This window comes from Gossypium hirsutum, chromosome A08 (assembly GCF_007990345.1).
Source record: "Gossypium hirsutum isolate 1008001.06 chromosome A08, Gossypium_hirsutum_v2.1, whole genome shotgun sequence".
Classification (NCBI taxonomy): domain Eukaryota; kingdom Viridiplantae; phylum Streptophyta; class Magnoliopsida; order Malvales; family Malvaceae; genus Gossypium; species Gossypium hirsutum.
In genome coordinates this window covers 15,411,776-15,418,784 of record NC_053431.1, presented here as the reverse complement: position 1 = coordinate 15,418,784, position 7,009 = coordinate 15,411,776, and the positions used below count along the sequence as shown (strand labels likewise).

The 7,009-nt window shown below is 38.1% G+C and overlaps 1 non-coding gene across 1 annotated transcript; it reads right to left on the bottom strand.

Moving 5' to 3' along the window:
- Positions 1-6,087: 6,087 nt before the first annotated feature.
- Positions 6,088-6,194, bottom strand: LOC121205825 (small nucleolar RNA R71). The gene has a single exon (XR_005900898.1). It is a non-coding gene; the product is annotated as a small nucleolar RNA R71 (small nucleolar RNA).
- Positions 6,195-7,009: the final 815 nt, after the last annotated feature.

The following is a 7,009-nucleotide window of genomic DNA, read 5'->3' as shown; positions in this document are numbered from 1 at the left end:
TTTTGTTGACATCTCTTTTCATTCATATAGTATTTTGCATTCCATTCCTTACCATTTTTACTTATATTACCATGCTCATGCCACAAAAAAATGGGTCATTGGACTTATTGTTTTAATTGAATTTAGTAATTATGGCTAAATATAGTTATGCATTTTCCTTTCCGAATTTAGTCGCATTCCTTTTACATGTTATAAATTGTCCACTCATCAAAAGACGAATTAACGTTTCCACTTGCAGGTACACAATGTTGTCTTCAAGAGGAAAGAAACCTGTTGTACCTGCTTCAAAGAAGAGGAAGGGAGCGTCCTCTTCCGCAGGTCCAATCGTCAAAATTGTCACCCTCTTCTATAGTTTCCCCGAGGGCCCCAGGAAGAAATTTTCCAGATACTTCGGGCCCGACCTTTAATTGCGGGCCGCTACATTGACTGGGCTACTGTAAAATAAGTTCAAGTGGCTGATGTGATTCGCGCCCTCTTAACCACCGACCTTTGAGAGCTGTTCTTTGGGATCATTAAACCAACATACGTCGAGCTCACGATGGAACTATGCTCAACGTTCCATCTCCAGACCGTAATGATGAACTACAATGATCCCGGCACAGTGCAATTTCGCCTAGGCGAGTTAGTCCGCCAGCTAAGCATCCTAGATTTCGGTGCGACACTAGGCTTATATGTGGAGGAGTTCAAGGAGGAGAATGAACTACATGCTCTTAGTCGCTACATACATTTCTCTCCCTCGAAGTGCTGGCACACTTTGGCCCCCAGCACGGCCTCCTACAATCCTAGCCGCTCCAAGGCATCAGTTATCCCACCATCCTTGAGGTACTTACACGCTATTTTAGCTCACATGATTACAGGAAGGCGAGAAAGCACTGGCTTCGTGAACACCCACAACGTCTACTTCTTATAGTGCATGTCGCAAGGGCACATCATCGACCTTGCCTATTTTATCGCCCTTGCGATTCAGCACCAGACAGAGCGGCATCGGAAAAGGGTCATCTCCATTGGCCCTTACGTGACTTGACTGGCGCGACATTCGGGCTCCTCAACACCGCAGCCTAAGAGTCATCCCTTACCCTCATCAGCCAGATGTCTCCACAAGGCATCTTGAGCATGCTTAGCATGAGGATGATCGAGAGGCGCCGAGGAACCTACCTTCCCCAGTATCGTCTCGCCCAATCTATCGAGGAAAAGGCCTACGAGGACATTCTTGATGATGTCCCCCCACAGCACGAGAACCCAGAGACTCAGCCACCACCACCCTCTCGTCCAGTTCATGCGGCAGCTTCATATGCTGACATCTCTGAGTGTCTCACCCGATTCGAGCAGTAATGTTTTCAATGATTTGACAACATTGATGCTACTCTACAGCAGATTTGTCAGCACCTCCACATCTCATCGCCAGTCTCACCTCGCGAACCATCCAGTGATGAAGATGTATAAAAATATTTATTTATTTATTTATTTTTATGTTTTTAATTTTTATTAAAACTACTTTTATTTTTAATTTTATTTTTATTTTTAGCAGATTTTAGAATTTTATTTTTAATTATCAATTTCAGTTTTTCTTTATAAGTAATTCTCCTTCCTAATATCCCCTAAAAAGATCCTGATTTTATCACAGTTATATAGAGCCTTTAAGCTCATCGTCACATAGGAACTAATACTCCACCGGGAAAGGTTCTCCACGACTGCCATGTCCTACTCGCCCACGACCATAGTTACCACTAGAGATAATATCCTTTTGGCGCAGGACTTGTGGCCTAATGAACCTCTACGACCGTCGAAGTATCCTCCTCCACCCTCGAGCCGATTCCTATCTAGAACTCCAGTTCGAGGAATTCATCATACAAGAAGTTTCACTTCTCTCCCTAACTTTATTTTATATACTCTAATATCTATCTTTGTACATTGAAGGTAATGTACATCTTAAGTGTGGGGGATATTTATTTCATTATCAGAAAAATCCCTGAATGATTGCCTTGTTCTCTTGAAAAGCTTTCATATCATATTTAGGATAAATTTTAATTGATTTATAATTTTGATTGTTATATCTTGAATTAAAACATAGACATTTATGCATTGATTGTTTAAAGTTTAAGACATTAGAGAATCAAGCATGATGAGTTGATTTTTAAGAATTTAAAATTATATGTTGTTTCCCCAAGTCTAGGTACTACTTTGAATTGGAATTCACGAGTCTCAACATAAAAAAGCCATAATTTTTGTGAGATTTTTGAGCCTTTTGAGCATCTATTAATCCTTTCACGCTCACTTTTATTATTGCTTTGAGTGCGTCAATATTGAACTGTTATTCTAGAACTTGCTTGATTATGCATGTCGAGACCACACCATTTGATTTGATATATCAAAATGATTAAGGCTCTTAGGATTAACCCACTCATGCCATGAAAAGCCTACCTCCACGATTAACCCCTAGTAAACCCCCTTGAGCCTAACAAGCCATTTCTTATATTACCCTTAATATTAGCCTTTAACCCATTATTATTGAAATCCCCTAAATTAATCCCTATTTTTGTCGAGATTTGAGTTGAATGGATTGCTCAGCCATGTTTTGTTCTTAATAGTTAGTCTATATTATTTAACTTGTTCTTAAAAAAAACTATGTATACATATCTATAATTTTATATTCTGAGAAGAAGCTCTGTTGTACGCAAGTGAAGATTAACTCTTTTTCTAGTTAGGAAATTTTTCAATTCAATCTCGATTCTAACCCTTTTTTTCAGCTTGTGGCCACACCCCCTAACCAAGCCTCATTACAACCCTCTAAAGACCTTTTGATTGATGTATCATCTTAAATTATAGTGGTGGAGATTTGATTTTCATGCAAGCCTATGGTAATGACTTTTCATTATTGACTATTCAATGCTTCATTTATTATCCTTAAACACCTCGAGTAATTTGAGTGAATCTTTAGTGAGGATGTGAAACTTTATGATATTCTGAATCAAAGGTAATTACTTAGATACGAGAGACACCTATGTTTGCATGATTAAATACTCAACTTGGAATGTTTGAAACTTTTATGTTCTTTTAGTTGAATTCTCAATGTATGCTTACCTATGGATTATTCTGAGATATTATCGATAGAAATTATAAGTTGAGAAGAATTTAATTTGATTATAAGTTGAGAATTTTGCTTAAGAAGAAACAAATGATTAGGTGTGGGCGTATTTGATAAACCGTAAATTATACATATTTTTACCCCATGTTTAATGCATTTTATGGATGATTTCTCATTAGAATTGGTGAATTCGATGCTCCTAATGCTTTAATTTCATATTTTATACTTAGGAGAGCATAAGAGAGCGAAAGGAATGAGAAAGGGCCCAAAAATGGAGAAAATGGGCCAAAGTACGAAATCAACATGGTCTGGACCTCCTCACACGGGCAGACCACACGGTCGTGTCAATTTGGCAGGCTCGAGCATGGCCTGAAGTAATCGAACACGGGCATGTGCCATAGGCGTGTCCCTGTCGAGTCCAAGTTGAGTCCAATTTGGAAAAGGATAATTTTGAGGCTTCTAGGCATTCCAAAGCCTACAAATACACCCTAGAGAAGGAAGAAAAGGGAGGCGAAGAATAGGGAGTAAGGAATTACTCCAAGGAAGCCGATTGATCCATCTCAGAAGCCGGATTCATCATCAAGACTGAAGATCTCTCCTCAATTTCCCTTCAGGAGTTTTGGGTATTCTTTATGTTTTATATTCTTTATTCTTCTGAGATGTTTTCTTATTTAGTTATGAACTAAAACCCCTAAATACCTAAGGGGAAAGAAACCTAAGACGAATCTTGTTATTATTTTCTAAATCGTATGATAAATATTTAACTTGTTCTTAATTATGTGTTCTTAATTCTTGTTTTGATATCCTAGGATACTGATTCAAGATATGCTCTTATTCAGAGGAGGAATAGACCCTGTCTAAGAGTGCATTTGTCATTATTAAGCGGAGTTGATTGCTGATAAACTGTAATTTATACATATTTTTTCCCCATGTTTAATGCATTTTATGGATGATTTTCCATCAGAACTGGTGAATTCGATGCTCCTAATGCTTTAATTTTATGTTTTACACTTAAGAGAGCATAGGAGAGCGAAAGGAACGAGAAATGGGCCAAAAATGTAGAAAATGAGCCAAAGTACGAAATCAACACGGCCTAGACCTCCTCACACGGGCAGACCACACGGCTGTGTCAATCTGGCGGAATTGGAGCACGACTCATACGGGTATAGCACACGCCTGTGCCATTCTAACAGGCTCGAACACGGCCTGAAGTAATTGCACACGAGTGTGTCACACGGGCGTGTCCCTGTCGAGCCCAAGTTAAGTCTAATTCAGAAAAGGCCACTTTTGAGGGCTTCTAGGCATTCCAAAGCCTATAAATACACCTTAGAAGAGGAGAAAAAGGGAGACGGAGAAGAGGCGGTAAGGAATTACCCCAAGCAAGCCGATTGATCCATCTTAGAAGTCGGATTCATCATCAAGACAGAAGATCACTCCTTAATTTCCCTTTAGGAGTTTTGGGTTTTCTTTATGTTTTGTATTCTTTATTCTTCTGAGATGTTTTCTTATTCAGTTATGAACTAAATCCCCTAAATACCTAAAGGGAATGAAACCTAAGACGAATCTTGTTATTATTTTCTGAATCGTATGATAAATATTTAACTTGTTCTTAATTATGTGTTCTTAATTCTTATTTTGATATCCCAGGATACTGATTCAAGACATGCTCTTATTCAGAGGAGGAATAGACCCTGTCTAAGAGTACTTTTGTCATAATTAAGCGGAGTTGATTGCGGGCCTAGAAATAGGTGAAAGATTTTGCCGGATTAGGGTGAAACCTAATAAGGGGATCCATAGATCGAGTTAATGCAACCCTAGAGTGTTAATTAGAGAAAAGTCTCAGTTATTCAATTTAGGGATTAGACGTTATTAGTCTCGAATATGGATAATAACATAACTTAGGGATCTCTACGGAACAAGTTGAATGAACAAATCGTCCGGTTTGGAGCCAGAATAACAAGTAAAGTCTAGGTGGATTTTTCCTTAGGTATTGTCTCAAGTCAATCGATTTTCCCAAAAGCAATTCCCCAATTCTTTTCTCTATGCGTTCTTAGTTTAGATAATTAGTTCATTAAACAAATAAAACCCCATTATTCTTAGGTTAAATAATAAAAAGACAGTAATTACTAGTACTTTTAGTTCCTTTGGGTTCGAAAATTTGGTCTTGCTAAAACTATACTACTGTTCGATAGGTACACTTGCCTACATCGCGATAATAGTTAGTTCAAGAACAAGTAATTATAAATATTTAAAACCTATCACGAAACCTCGCGATGAAGTTTTTGGCGCTATTGCCGGGGAACTAAAATATTCGGAACTCTCAATTTTTATTACTTTAGCCATTTATTTTTCTTGCAATTTAATTTAATTTTTTCATTATTATTATTTATTAATTTGCTTTTTCTTTCTCTTGGCAGGTTTTTATAGTTTATGACTAGAAGAAACCCGTCGAGACCATTACTTTTTGACGAAGAAATCGATCGTACAGTTTGTAGAAACCAAAGAGAAATAAGGCGCAGCTTAAGATACACAGAGAACGAGCAAGAAGACGATACTCAACCCCCAACTGAAGAGATGGCTGAAAACCAAGACAATCAGCTACATCCTGCAATTGCGGCTAATCAAAATCCTGCTCCACGTACTATGTATGACTATGCTAAACCTTCTCTAACAGGACTGGATCTAGCATAGTTAGACCGGCTGTAGCTGTAAATACTTTTGAACTGAAACCTAACCCAATTCAAATGATACAGCAGTTTGTTTAGTTTGATGGTTTGCAGGATGAAGATCCCAACGCTCACTTAGCAAACTTTCTGGAATTTTGCGATACATTTAAAATCAATGGCATTTTTTATGATGCCATTCGTCTTCAGTTATTTCATTTTTCATTGAAGAAAAAAGCTAAACAATGGTTGAACTCGTTACCACGAGGTTCAATTACTACTTGGGAACAAATGACCGAAAATTTTTTACTAAAATATTTTCCGCTGGCTAAAATGACTAAATTACGTAATGATATATCTTCTTTTGTGCAGATAGATTTAGAAACACTTTACGATGCATGGGAGAGATATAAGGACTTACTGAGAAGGTGCCCTCACCATGGGTTATCGCTTTAGCTTCAAGTACAAACATTCCACAATGGTCTGAATCCCTCGACTCAGCAAATGGTTGACGCAGCTGGTGGTGGAACCATAAACAAAAAAACACCTGAAAAGGCTTATGAATTCATTGAAGAAATGTCACTGAGTAACTATCAGTGGCAAGTCATAAGGACTAAGCCAACAAAAACAGCCGGCGTTTATAACTCGACTCAGTTACTATGCTGTCAAATCAGGTAAAACTTCTCAATAAAAAGATTGATGGTTTACTTGGTTCTATGCAGGTACATCCAGTAATGAGGTGTGACTCAAGTAGAGGAGGTGTGCATACAGAATATCAATCCTTCAATCCCACAACCGAAGAGGAACAAGTCAACTATATAGGTAACAATAACTTTAGATCTCAAAAAAACCCATACAGTAATACTTATAATGCAGGTTGGAGGAACCACCCAAAATTTTCCTGGGAGGTCAAGGGAATCAAAAGCCACAAAATCCTCAGGGTTTTCAACAACCACCTTACCAACAAGAAAAGAAACCGAACCTTGAGGAGATGCTCTCAAAATTCATTTCAATGTCAGAAACTCATTTTTAAAATACCGAGACAGCACTTAAAAATCAACAAGCATCGATCTAAGGACTCGAAACTCATATAGGCCAACTATCCAAACGAATATCCGAATGACCACAAGGTAGCTTACCAAGTAATACTGAACCTAACCCAAGGGAACACCTCAACGCAATTAGTACTCAAGATATGGAATGATCCATTGCGCCTGAGCCAGAATTGATGCAAGAAACTGTGGTGAGCAAAGGTGAAAAT